Source organism: Chanos chanos, chromosome 4 (assembly GCF_902362185.1).
Source record: "Chanos chanos chromosome 4, fChaCha1.1, whole genome shotgun sequence".
Lineage (NCBI taxonomy): Eukaryota > Metazoa > Chordata > Actinopteri > Gonorynchiformes > Chanidae > Chanos > Chanos chanos.
In genome coordinates this window covers 32058945-32074096 of record NC_044498.1, presented here as the reverse complement: position 1 = coordinate 32074096, position 15152 = coordinate 32058945, and positions in this window count along the sequence as shown.

Genomic DNA, 15152 nt, shown 5'->3' with positions numbered 1-15152 from the left:
TAGAGTTGCATTGTTCCAAGTAGCCTATTTCTGGGTTACACACACACACACACACACACACACACACACACGTGGAGCTCCTCTTGGCTGTTACGTAAGAGGAGTGTGCTGGGAGACATTTTGCAGTAATTTTCTGACGACGTGAGCCATTCTGTCATTTTGACTCACTCGTGCATTTGATTTAGAGTATATTCTATTCACCTGCCGGTCCTTTATTGGTCTCCCAGGTGCTGTTCACCCCCAGGATAGACCATACCTTAATTTTCACCACTGTATTATTTCCTAGCATAAGCTCCAGTGCCCACACTGTTTATGATTAGGAGCAGGACACACCAAGAGTTCAGTCTCTTTTACATTTATATAGAGTGCAGAGTTTTTTGTGTCAGACAATGGCGTTAAAATAATAGAGTACTGCCTTGCTTTCACCATAATGAGGAGTATAAACCTCGCGTTGTATTCCCTCGATAGCGCACTGACACCGCTGAACTCACATGCATAGTTACGCGTACCATCGGAGAATAACACAGTGGTGTCCTTTCTTCTCTCCTGTAATGAGGAGCAAAGGTTTTGATAATGTGAATTTTCCCCAGAACAACGGTGATATTTTCTAATCTTGTCATTTTCAACTGGGTAATAATGCTTCCTGTGGATCAGGAGACCACCAAGGAAATGGTGAGCATTTAAGAAACTTGAAGAAACTGGAGCTGGCTTTTTGTGGTAAATGAAAAAATCAATCACATGATTGGTACTTCTAAACAAACAACCTTCTTTAGTTATTGAGGAAAGTTTTCGCACTTTGAACTTTTAACTGGAAGCGAGAATCATAGTTCTGCACCTCATATTTAATGATAGCATATAATCCATCCTCTCTGTGAATGAAATATGTGTATGAATATTCAACAGGAAGAGGTTTCTGCCACCAGTGGCCTTTTAACGTGTGTTAAATTATTCAAATCTGTCACTTCTCCTCATCAGTCAGACATCAGGGGTGCAGGGAGAGCGCTGGACGTGGGGCCACTGTCCTGTCACCTTTGGCAGAATTTCAGATAACCACATCACAGGCCTATGATCTCCTTTGTTACTTTCTGAATTCTTTATAAAACTTTGGCTATTTGGCACTTAGCTGGGAAAGTAAGTTTTATGACTCTTTGTGTAACAGCTATTGATTAGTGATCCTCAAACAATTAAAGGTTACGTGGCAGTGAACAGTGGCAAATGTTTTTGAAATGAGTCCGTGAAGATTCTTTAAGAATAAAACAAACTTGACACCTTACAACACTGTCTGCTACTCTGTTTTATTGGATCTGTCTTTTGCACTTGAGTAATAACACAAAAAGCAGTCCAGCATGGATATTGTCATGCATTTATCACTTTTAATCACCTCTAATAAAATAGTCCTGGAGACTGATGCGTTTTAACAGCTCCAAAACAGCTTCAGGAACTTCAACACAACAATTCTGCTCTGTTACTGTTAACTGGGGCCAAATTATAATGTGATAAGACAACGTGTGTGTATATTAGACAGCATGTGACAGCACCTAATAGCATGTGACAGCACCTAATATACTGTACCTACAAAATTTACTGTGAGGGGAAATGGCATTTTGCATGTAATGTTAGTAATATTAACTTTACAGACGTTACTATCCCCCTCAACACACCAATCCACAGCGACCAACACCTGTGAGGTTTGTACGAGTCCACAGAAGGAAGACAATGGTGCTGCCATAGACTGAAGACAATGCTGGTGTGATAGACTGTAGAGAGTGGTGCTGTGATAGACTGAAGACAGTGGTGCTGTGATAGACTGAAGACAGTGGTGCTGTGATAGACTGAAGACAGTGGTGCTGTGATAGGCTGAAGACTGTGGTGCTGTGATAGACTGAAGACAGTGGTGCTGTGATAGGCTGAAGACAGTGGTGCTGTGATAGACTGAAGACTGTGGTGCTGTGATAGACTGATGACAGTGGTGCTGTGATAGACTGAAGACAGTAGTGCTGTGATAGGCTGAAGACAGTGGTGCTGTGATAGGCTGAAGACAGTGGTGCTGTGATAGACTGAAGACAGTGGTGCTGTGATAGGCTGAAGACAGTGGTGCTGTGATAGACTGAAGACTGTGGTGCTGTGATAGACTGATGACAGTGGTGCTGTGATAGACTGAAGACAGTGGTGCTGTGATAGGCTGAAGACAGTGGTGCTGTGATAGGCTGAAGACTGTGGTGCTGTGATAGACTGAAGACAGTGGTGCTGTGATAGGCTGAAGACAGTGGTGCTGTGATAGGCTGAAGACTGTGGTGCTGTGATAGACTGATGACAGTGGTGCTGTGATAGACTGATGACAGTGGTGCTGTGATGGGCTGAAGACTGTGGTGCTGTGATAGACTGATGACAGTGGTGCTGTGATAGACTGAAGACAGTGGTGCTGTGATAGGCTGAAGACAGTGGTGCTGTGATAGACTGAAGACAGTGGTGCTGTGATAGGCTGAAGACAGTGGTGCTGTGATAGACTGAAGACAGTGGTGCTGTGATAGACTGAAGACAGTGGTGCTGTGATAGGCTGAAGACAGTGGTGCTGTGATAGACTGAAGACAGTGGTGCTGTGATAGGCTGAAGACTGTGGTGCTGTGATAGACTGAAGACAGTGGTGCTGTGATAGACTGATGACAGTGGTGCTGTGATAGACTGAAGACAGTGGTGCTGTGATAGGCTGAAGACAGTGGTGCTGTGATAGGCTGAAGACAGTGGTGCTGTGATAGACTGATGACAGTGGTGCTGTGATAGACTGAAGACAGTGGTGCTGTGATAGGCTGAAGACAGTGGTGCTGTGATAGGCTGAAGACAGTGGTGCTGTGATAGACTGAAGACAGTGGTGCTGTGATAGGCTGAAGACAGTGGTGCTGTGATAGACTGATGACAGTGGTGCTGTGATGGGCTGAAGACTGTGGTGCTGTGATAGACTGATGACAGTGGTGCTGTGATAGACTGAAGACAGTGGTGCTGTGATAGGCTGAAGACAGTGGTGCTGTGATAGACTGAAGACAGTGGTGCTGTGATAGGCTGAAGACAGTGGTGCTGTGATAGACTGAAGACTGTGGTGCTGTGATAGACTGATGACAGTGGTGCTGTGATAGACTGAAGACAGTGGTGCTGTGATAGGCTGAAGACAGTGGTGCTGTGATAGACTGAAGACAGTGGTGCTGTGATAGACTGAAGACAGTGGTGCTGTGATAGGCTGAAGACAGTGGTGCTGTGATAGACTGAAGACAGTGGTGCTGTGACAGACTGAAGACAGTGGTGCTGTGATAGACGGAATGACAGTGGTGCTGTGACAGACTGAAGACAGTGGTGCTGTGATAGACTGAAGACAGTGGTGCTGTGATAGACTGAATGACATTCAGGTTTATCAAGTGCACAGTATGTGATACAGCACTGTCAGATGAAGGTGTCTGCTGCAGCTACTCTTTACAGAAACCCAACTGAACTGGAGCTCTCATTTAGGATGATATTGCAATGGTCAAGTAGTTGACCTTACAGAATATTTAAATAAACCAAACAACAGACTACTCCATGCCATGGGCTGGGTCTCAGTTTGTATAGGTTTGACTGCAGACTGATATTTGCATGCTGCTGCTCATGATATAAATATCCCACATGTCTATGTTGTTTGGCTCCATCTCATATGCTCCTGACTTATGAAGCCTTGACAATATTCTTATTATATTTCCAACCCAGTAAACTCAAGTGAATCAAAGACACAAATAACCCAGGTAAATATAAACCAAAATAATTCAAAACCCTGTCAGAGAGTAACTTTAGTCAGTCCCCCATATTTCCCATGTTACATCACACTATGAAGAATCTGTGGTCAAGCAGTTATTAGGCAAATAATGATGAGAGCATACTGAACTCCTGCTTTCATTTGGTTCTGTTTTGCTTCACGGTCACACGGGCTGGGCTGGGCCGACCCGACCCGTTAAAGTTCACTTGTCCGCAGCGGGTCCGGGCCTCTTGGAATGTCACCACTCAGGAATCAATTTTGCCGTGTGTGGTGACCTACCCTTTTCCCAGTAGTCGCCTGCTCTGTGTTTTATGTGAGAAGACGTTGAGTAAGGAGCAGATCGGGGTGCCTCTGGCTTCCATTAGAATTCAGCCTTCCAGTGAACACACACAGAAAATGGACTTGGAATAATGTATGAAGCACTCCTAAGCCTGGGGTTTTAAGGGCCGTGAGGTGTAACATGGTGTTAGAGGGAAGTTTACCACCCAGATCAGAATAAAGAATTTAATTCACAAAAGCTTAAATAAGGAGAGTTAAACTGCAGGATAGTTAAAGTTTACTTCATGAAGCAGTAGTTTTTTTTTTCACCTGCAAAACATGCGACCCCCCCCCCCCCCCCCCCCCCCCCCCCCCCCAAAAACACAAACACTGTAGTGTCGGTATGAGGAAAAATACAATAATTTTTCACTATGTCATAATCATCTCCAATCAGAAAGTGAATTGAGTACAAATGAATTCCCAGTGGATGTCCACATAAGACTGTTGAGCAGGAAACATGGGCAATTTTGTATCTTTTACTGACTGAGTGAAACTAATGGAAATAAATTCATGGAAAATACTGGTCTACAGCGTGTCATTCATTCATGATTGACTTAAGTTATGTCATTCACTTTTAGTTATCTGGCATCCATGTCTAAGAGATCAGACCTATTTACTTATTCCATAAAATTTAGCTCCCTAAAAGTAAAGGCATCAGTAAACATGTTTTCTGTCTGACTTGAAATAAACCAGTATGATTATATAATATCATGTATAAACTGTAACTCATACAGCCTCTGTGGAACTCTTCATGAACATGAATTCAAGTACCTCACATAGACCTGTGCATTTAAAAGTTCAAACAGCATGGCTATTTAGCATTAAGCAGCAAATAAGAAATGGGTAAACATTGCAAAAGGGTGAATAAGGTGAATGTTGAAAGTTTGCCACTGTATACTGATGCTTGAGGTTCGGTAATGCTGTTACTAAACACAGCAGTCTCTCCATCACCCCGCGGCTGTGAGACACAATTGCTGGATAATCACATACCATCAGACAAATGCGTTTCTGATGGGAAAGCCTTCAGCCCGCCTTGTCTTTACTCTTATGCCTCTCATGGTTCCATATGATTATTTCATAACTTGATTTAATTTCGTCTACTTTGCAAGAGCATCGTTAAATTAAAAAATGTGTTTGCATAACTCCTGTCAGACTGAAATACCCAACAGTGTTTCTAAGAAAGCAAAGCTCTTCTTCCTTACAGCAGAGTGGGGCAGGTTATCAGAGTGGGGTAGGTTTGCAGAGTGGGGTGGGTTTGCAGAGTGGGGTGGGTTTGGAGAGTGGGGAAGGTTTGGAGAGTGGGGAAGGTTTGGAGAGTGAGGTTGGTTAGCAGAGTGGGGTAGGTTAGCAGGGTGAGGTAGTTTAGCAGAGTCAGGTATGGTTGCAGAGTGGGGTAGGTTAGCAGAGTGGGGTAGGTTAGCAGGGTGAGGTAGTTTAGCAGAGTCAGGTATGGTTGCAGAGTGGGGTAGGTTAGCAGAGTGGGGTAGGTTAGCAGGGTGAGGTAGTTTAGCAGAGTCAGGTATGGTTGCAGAGTGGGGTAGGTTTGCGGAGTGGGGCAGGTTAGCAGAGTGGGGTAGTTTAGCAGGGTGAGGTAGATTAGCAGAATGGGGCAGGTTTGCGGAGTGGGGTAGGTTTGCAGAATGGGGCAGGTTTGCGGAGTGGGGCAGGTTTGCGGAGTGGGGTAGGTTAGCAGGGTGAGGTAGGTTTGCAGAGTGGGGTAGGTTTGCGGAGTGGAGTAGGTTTGCGGAGTGGGGCAGGTTTGCGGAGTGGGGCAGGTTTGCGGAGTGGGGTAGGTTTGCGGAGTGGGGTAGGTTAGCAGAGTGGAATAGGTTTGCAGAGTGGGGTAGGTTTGCGGAGTGGGTCAGGTTTGCGGAGTGGGGCAGGTTTGGAGAGTGGGGCAGGTTTGGAGAGTGCGGCAGGTTTGCGGAGTGGGGCAGGTTTGGAGAGTGGGGCATGTTTGCAGAGTGGGGTAGGTTTGCAGAGTGGGGTAGGTTTGCAGAGTGGAATAGGTTTGGAGAGTGGGGTAGGTTTGCAGAGCGGAGTAGGTTTGCGGAGTGGAGTAGGTTTGCGGAGTGGAGTAGGTTTGGAGAGTGGGGCAGGTTTGCGGAGTGGGGTAGGTTTGCAGAGTGAGGTAGGTATGTTGTAGCTTTATTCAGGGAGAGGGTTCATCTCATTAAATTCTGAAAGTTATTGACTAAGTGAATATGAACAAACTCATGAGAAGAACACATTGCTTGTGAGAGAGAAATGTTTATGGTGCACACAGTCTCTTCAATTATAGCCTTTTCTGTCTGCTAATCAGGTTTCTAATTATCTCAAGAAGTCTCATTTTTTCAGTCTTCGTAAATACATAAATCCTCAGTTTACTCTTTGACAATAGCTGTCATGTCTCAATAAATCTATCTTCATATGTTTTTATGACTTGCTATATCAAAAATACGAGAAAGCATACCCGCACCGTGACTCATTTAAGATTGTACATTGTGTCAGTAGATGTTAGATTGGATGTTGTTTGAAGGCCAGAGGTCTATCATATAATCCTCTCTAATCTAATCCTGCTATAATCCGTCACCTGTGAAATCTGAACATGCTATGTGGAGGACTGATTTCCTCTTTGTGTCGCTATAAGAGAGCTGCACAGGATTAGAGCAGATGATGCTTTGATTGATGTGTCTGTCCTGAGTTTCTGTATGTATATTATTAACAAACTGCTGCAATTTCTAAATTGCATAATCCATAACAAAACTGTAATATAAATCCTCTAGTGTGCTAGGTGGGGGAATGATTTCATCTTTGATTTTCACGCTTAGTCTGATGGATCTGTTCTGGTGGGGGGGGGGTTGTACGTATTATTAAAAGTAACAAACTGCTCTGATTGTAAACTTGTATAATCTATATTAAAACTGTAAATCCCAGAAAATAAAAATCACTGTGGATACTTATAACATATGTTTGTGTCTTATGCACATGGTGACAGCCTTTTGCATAATTAAAGTTGACATAAAGAATGAATGCTGATTTGAGAAATGCAAGTTGAAGAGTAGAAGAGTAAGAGCTGATCTGAGGAATATGAGCTGGGTTGTTGATTTGCATGGGTATGTATGTGGTATGTTGTAGTATGGCAGGGCTGCACAGTAATGAGTTGTTAAGGTGTACTTGCTCAGGGCATTTCCTTAAGGTTTTACTGGAGTCAGGCAACACCAGGAAAGAACAGGACAGAATTTGTTAAATGGCCAGACTTCTCCCCCTTGTCACTTATCGAAAAAGCTTGGAACAGCACTGCCTTAATTACTTCCCAGTTGTATGCAAGTGTAGAAATCCTGATACACAGTTACTGGATGACACCCTTACCTTTTCGACCTTTTTTTTGTGGTCATTATTTCTATTTGTACAGATCAGTTTCCTCTCAAATGCTAGCAGGACTTTTATAACTCCTGTATGGAAATCTACAGTACATGAATGTAGACCCAGTTTTTCCGCACGTCGCTACTAATTCACTCACGTAATTTCTGCTCTTAATTCTACAGGGAAACAGTGGGGAGGCAGAAAGCCTTTCCGTCCACTCCTCCACAGCAGATGAGGAAATAGGTTCCGCTTAGCTCAACACATCAGTCAAGAGAGAATGTCATTTTAAAGATAATTTTGCACAGCATCAGTGCTGATATCTGTGCTTTCCCTGGGGGAGTAAAGGATATTAAGATTTAGACATATATAACGGCAAAGACAAGTAGCATCCCTGCATGTTTCCAGAGCCCTCGTTTACATGCATAATCTATATTCAGTCCTGTTGGCAGACTAGTGGGTGAATTTCCTGGTCCTTTCCAACATGCTTGTTTGTCTGGGTAGCAGCTGCTTGTGCAATCTTGGGTGTGTGTCAGTAGCAATGAAACTGAGTAATTACTTATGTTATTGCATTAGATCAAAGCAGTGCTTCAGTTTTGTGTCGGATGAAGTCGACTCCATTCTCCAGATTTGCCTTTATTGGCACCACTCACCTGCTGCTAAAGTTAAACTTTGTCCTGGTGCCGGCAAACAGTATGGACAACATGTAACGGGCTGACCCATTTTATCCATCTGAAAATGAAAATCTCATTGCACTATCCCTTATTGATCACCATACGGAAGACAAAAGGCTTCCATCCGAGAAAAGTTGTGATTTAGGGTTATTGGATGGCATTTACCTCACATTTGATCAATATGATTAATGCAGCCTTATTGATCTTGCTGAAGAGTAATGTGTTGGTCTCTTATTGTTAGACCTGGCCAATTCTTTTTGTCCATCCTTATTTGTTGTCTATCCAGTGTACCTCTCTGATTGTCTGCAGAGCAAAACAGTTGTTGAAAAGCGGTTGCAATCATTGACTGTAAGCCTAGTTGATGGTGGGATATTTTAAAGTACGTCAAAGAAAAATTATTTTATATCTGTAAATAGCTCTACAGAAATGTTATGGCACCTAAAGAAGCAAAAGCAATAATGATAGCAACAACAAAACTAATTTTTTGACATCTCATCTTGTTGAGGTCTGTAGGCCAGTACATCAGCCTCACCCCGGCCCAGGAAGCCCATTTTGGTGTCATATTTCTGTCTGAAGAGATGGAGAGATTAGTGAAGAAAGCAATCAGTGGCTCTGGAGATTGGGTGGGCATAGAAAAGGGAGGTAAGACTGGAGGGGGGGGGGGGGGGTGTTGAATAGACATTCAACCACAGAGACAGTTAATCCTTCATAGCCTCTGTGTTAGAGCAGGGGTAGCTGGTCGAGAGGGCACAAAAACAGCATCAGTTATGTTTTGATGGACCATTGTCAGCAGACTCAAAAATGCCAGAGCACAGTGACCCAGGGGATCCAATTTGGACACTGTTCTGATGTTGGAGGGGCAGAGCAATAAAACCAGCCCAGGCTGCGGTTTAAGCCAAATGCTCTCTCGTTGTTTTTTTTCCCTTTACTCCCTGAGGCTACGTTCTGTGTGCTGTTTCCACTGTGTTTTAATGGTTGATGATCTCAACAAATGTTGTGCGCATTTGTCTTCATACATAACAATGTTAAACAGGCCTTCCTCTCTCCGGTTCTCACATGAAATGTAATTTTAAAGGATTACACATTTCATTTCAATACACATTTTAATGACTAATCAATTATCAGTTAATTTCCCACTGAAGCCCCCTTAGCTTTTTATTAGGTGGTTTAATATTGATGAATATTTACTGCTAATGAGTACTTTTTTTCAGTGTGATGTCTTAATTAACTACAGAGGCAATGCCAAATCTCAGATTAGTGAGACAGGAATAGAGAGAAAGAAAGTGAGAGACAGGATAGAGAGATTCAGGAGAAACATTTATTCTATGACATGGGAACTTTGGTGGCACAGGGGCATGGTGTGTACATTATTACTGTGAATAGCCATAAATCCTAGCTGTGGGGAAGTTGTCAATTTACAGCAAAAGTCCACCGCAAGCATGTGGACAGACAGCCTGATGATATGATATCTACTGATGGTTTAAATTAATTTATGAGCATTTTTGAGTTTCAAAGCATTTATGAGCTTCATTGGTGTAATAGGCAGTGCAACAGTCTCATAATCTGAATGTTGTGAGTTTGAGCCTCACACGGAGCAAAAATGTTTGGCAGGAAATCATCCATGGCTGAAGTACCCTTGGGCAAGGCACTTAACCCCCAACTGCTCCCTAGGTGCTCGTGCACTACTGGTGTGTGGGGATGGGTTAAATGCAAAGGTCAAATTCACTGCTCAGAGTTTGTGTGTGCGATCAAGGAGATTTAATCTTAATCATAATCTTATGTTGAATGTGTAAACTTCATGGCATTCATTTTTTTCACAAATATGTCTCAAATGGTACAAGAATATCACTCAAACATCAGAACTTACAAAGGTACTGTCCTTAACCCTATCACTAATGACATTTGCATAATGTCTGTTTCATATTATTGGATTATTTTTTATCAAATTGATTTTTGCCAAGATTAAGTTGAAAATGAAAGCTAAAACAGAGAAAGACGAAATAGTGGCCTCTAGTGGCTTTAGGGCAGACTTGCAAGCACGTCAACTTCTGACATTTTCGCACAAAATATGTTTAATAACATCGTTTGTCCACGTATCAAAATGTGTTATTTATTTAATTAGACCAGGAAGCAACAGACTACTTCCGCTCTAACTGCTTCATCCACAGTATTTTATGAGCTATACAGATTAATGCTCACTCAAATAAGCTAAAAGCATAAGTGTGAATGTAAACCAGTGTAGATTCATGATCTTTCATCTACAAATTCTATCTCATTCTGAAACAGTGCCAGCAGCTGATGGCTGCTCACAGGTAGGCACCTTCCAAAGTGGCAGCCATGGTGTTTCAGTGCACCCTCTGCCATAGTTTTTTTTGTGTATAATTTTGTTTTCTACAACATGCACTACAGCTACAGTCAGAATACGCTCCTAAACATGAAGGAGTTAATGCCAATTGTTTCTCCCCCATCTTTTTTGAGTCCATCAGAGGAAATCCGAGGTTGCATACTCCCCACAGACAACTGGAACGGCAGCCCAGCGTGCAAGCAAAAGGTGCGGCGGTACAGGGGTCGGCAAGCCGGTGCCCTTCTCAAGTGGTGGAGGATAGGACACCAAACACTGCTCCCGGCCATCTGCATTTCATACGTGCGCTCTCTCTGTGATAAAATGGATGAAGTCAATCTACTTTTATGGACCAATAAAGATTTTCCATGGAACTCTCCATTATTCTTCTGTGAAACCTGGCTGCATGAGGACATCTCCGATAACGTCGTGGATTTACCAGGATACCAACTGATCAGAGCTGAAGGCAACATAGCAGCGTGTGGAAAATCAGAGGGAGGAGGTATGTTTTTTTACATCAATTACAACTGGTGCTCAGATGTTGTAAAAACACATCAACATTGCTAGAGTATCCTAGAATCTGCTTTTATTGAGAGCAAGCCATACTACTCCATGAGAGAATTCTCGTCCATTATCCTTGCGGGTGTTTACATCCCCTTGCAAGCCTCCATTCGAGAAGCACAACACTCGCTGGCTGAGCAAATTGCCTTGGTGGAAAATTCTCTACTGAACTCGGTAGTTCTTGTCATGGGAGATTTCAACTCATGTTGTCTCCCACAAGAACTGCCGAGGTACAATCAGCTGGTGACATGCGCCATGCGCAACTGTAATATACTGGATCACTTTTACTCCACCATCAAATATGCATACTGCTCCATCTCCTGCGCACCCCTTGGACACTCAGATCACTGCATAATACAGATGGTTCCTACATACAGACGGCAACTGAAGAGGGTTAAACCAACCAAGACCACAGTAAGGAGATGGACTCCAGAAGCAACAGACATACTTCAGGATTGCATGGAGTCCACTGACTGGGAGGCTTTGAGAGGCCCTGAGGACAACAACAACTCATCTGGTGACACTGTATGTTCATATATCATCTTCTGTGAGTGGATCTGCCTCCAAACCAAAACCATCATTAGGTATAGTAACCAAAAGTCCTGGTTCTCCAAACAGCTTAGAGAACTCAGGCATCACAAAGAACAGGCATACAGGGAAGGTGATATGGATACATTCAGGATCGCTAGACAGAACCTCAAGAAGGCCATCAAATCTGCCAAGGAGGAGTACAAAGCCAGGCTAGATCGTGATTCAAGCACCAAAAACTCTGCAGCTGTTTGGAACACACTCAGGACAATCATCCACGCCACCCCCATGGCTTAATATAACCACCAGCCTACCACCAGCCTACCCCCACCCCATCTCAGGAATATAATCCAGAGCAATTAGCTGTGGAATATCTGCCTCCCCCCTCCACCCCCCCAGCCCCCCTTCTCTCTCACCTTCACAGAGATAGACGCCCATAAGCTCTTCACATGGCTGAATGCTAGGAAAGCCCCAGGACCTGATGGTGTCTCCCTAGCTAGACTAAGGCACTGTGCCACCCAGCTCTCACCAGTGTTCTCAAGAATCTTCAATCAGTCCATCTCTGAAGACCGTGTGCTACTCTGCCTCAAAGCAGCCACCATCTCTCCCCTTATCTGTACTCTCTGTATACCAGTGACTGCACCTCCAGCCACTCCTCCATCAAAGTGGTCAAGTTTGCTGATGACAGCACAGTCCTAGGCCTCATCGGGGACAATGATGAGTAAGCCTACAGGAATACTGTGTCACAGCTGGCTGCATGGTGTACAGATAACAACCTGTAGCTCAGTGTCAACAAGACAGTGGAGATGGACATGGATCTCCGGAAACACCAACCCTCACATCCCCTCATCAACAACACAGCTGTAAAGATGGTGGAATCTGTTGTGTTTCTGGGTACCACCATCACCAGTGACCTGTAATGGGAGACACACTCTTCAAAGGTCATCAAACGAGCCCACCAGAGAATGTTCTTCCTCAGACTGTTACCGAAGATGAACATCTCCTCAAAAATCCATGCCCAGTTCTACAGAGCCACCATTGAGAGTGTCCTCACCTCCTCCATCACTGTGCGGTACCTCGCACACTCTGCCTACACCAAACACAGACTGGAATGCATGTGTGAACAGCCAGCCAGCTCACAGGCCAGGAACAGGTGCCTATGAGTGTTCTGCATGATACCAGAGCCAGGAAGTGGGCTAGTAGGATAGTGGGGGACCCATCAGACCAGGCTCACTGCCTCATCAGAAAACTTCCATCTGGCCGCAGGTTCTGCTTCAGGACTGCCGCGACCAATGCACCCCCATACACACACACACACACACACACACACACACACACACACACACACACACGGATTGTTATGTCCTGAGACGTATTTGTTGTCTCTGTTTTGGTGTTTCTCTCTCTCTCTTCCTCTTGCTATCTCCTCCTCTTGCTCCCGCCCCATTTCCTTTCCAGATTGCTGGCAGTTCGCAATTGGCTGGAAGACGGGCAAGGGAATTTTGAAAAGACGACTGCTGCGCCGGCACAGCTGGACTCATCCCTCTGCCAAAACTTTGCTGCTACACGTACTACTGGTTTAAATATCTGCGTAGAAGATGTGGACTCGTGTGTCCACATTGAGAGTGACTTGTATATAGCTGTAAATATTTGTGTTGTGTGTTTAAATACTTTTCTGTTCATTTGTTAGTCAGCACTGGTAAGAGGTGGGTGCTGTTTTGTTTTGTTCATATTTTCTCCTGTGTATGATAGTTAGGGAGGTAGGGAGGTTTATTTGTATTTCTTTTTCATGTTATTTTGGTTGGTAAGGTGGTTCTCTCTTCTCTTGGTTAGCGGTGTTTTGTTATTATTTTGGCCTTGCCCACCCCTTTTGGCCTTTGCGTTTCTTTAGTAATAATAATAATAAAAAACAGCTGACTAGGAATCTTCTGTGTTGGTGTTGCGTTTATGTTGGTGGCAAGTTAAGGAGGGAGTCACACACATTTATGTTCACCCCACCCTAGATGGGGTCGTAACATGCACACACTAGCACTACACACACATACACACGCACACACGCACACATTGTATGGGACAGCGCAACCGCCTACTACGGACCCACCATCCTGCTAGGACTGGGCAATATGTAGCAAAATGTAGCATACATTAGTACTTAACCTGTACAAATATTCTTGTATTCATGTATGTGGATTCTTATTTAAAGTTATTTATTCTGTTTTTATTTTATTTTATTATTCTTATATATATATATATACATATATATATATATTCTTTTTTATGGTTACTTTATTTTAAGATGTTCTCTTTTCTTACTCACACTCTTGCCTAACCCTAGTGTCCTGTTATCTTTTGTTTCACTGCACTGTATCATCACCAAGTCAAATTTCTGTGTATATCGTACATTTGGTGAATAAAGTGATTCTGATTCTGATTCAGTCCTGGTACAAGTGAGGTTGTGTTTCAGTGCCAGAGAAAAACATGATATAAATGCAAACTGTGTTGCATTCATTTGCTCAGTGTACACATTGTAGCACTATGACAGCACATACCAGCCCTCCTTTGCATTTAGGAACAGCTCTACCCAGTGAAGGCATCTTTTAGGCCTGTTGCTATGGGAAACAAGATACGGTTAATCAGTTTTGTGAACGTTGTGAAGCGCATCAGAGTGTTAGACCACATTTGATTAGTGACACAGAGAACAAACAAGGATTGACATGATGTCTCACATGTGTAAACACAGTAATCATCACAGCACCAACCAGTAAAAGCTTGATTTCTCTGATGAAACTTCAGTTTGTGTGATTTCATTACACTAGATTTCTGTTGTCTAGCTAGTCTATTCTCTGTTGTCTCAAGTTCACATCGACAGCTCCTCAAAAATATAGGTCACATTTCTGCAACAACAAATTATGGACTAGAGCATTAGTTCTTCAGTTAGCTTTTCCGCACAGCCACAGTCACTCAGCCACAATGCTCAAGGATTAAAGTCAGCTGTGCTAATGTATTTTGACTCCTTATCAAGGTCATTAACTCCTTATTTATGTCCTGTATAGTTGTCATATTTCATGATTTGTAATTGATCACAGTGAAGACCAAAACTGTAAAATCTTCAGTGAAAACACAAGTTTGGTCTAAAGAGTGTAAAGCAAGCAGAACAAAAAAAAAGAAAAAATGAATTAAGGCACTTTGTTTATGATGCTGTTTGATATGAGAATTTGACAAACATTATGTCTTAAAATAAATCGATCGCTTTATTATTATTCAGTACATTACTGCTGATTGTGTATTGGAGTCTGGATAAGAAGACTGAATTATGTACGAATGAAAAAAGGCTTTTCGGTCAGCTTCATAACTGTAACTGTGAACATCTGGACAGACCTAATACATCTAGGGCCCTGTTCACACCTGGCATTAACATGTATCTTGGGTGATCCAATCACAAGTGGACTGCTCTAAGTACAGGTGTGAATGCACCCAAGATGCATTGAGGACGCACTGAGATCTGATCACTCAGACCACATTCGGAGGTGGTCTAGGCCACATATGGGCACATTCTTTTAGCAGAGTATACGCAAATGTGTCCTGTGCTACACTGAAGGACTGCCTACTC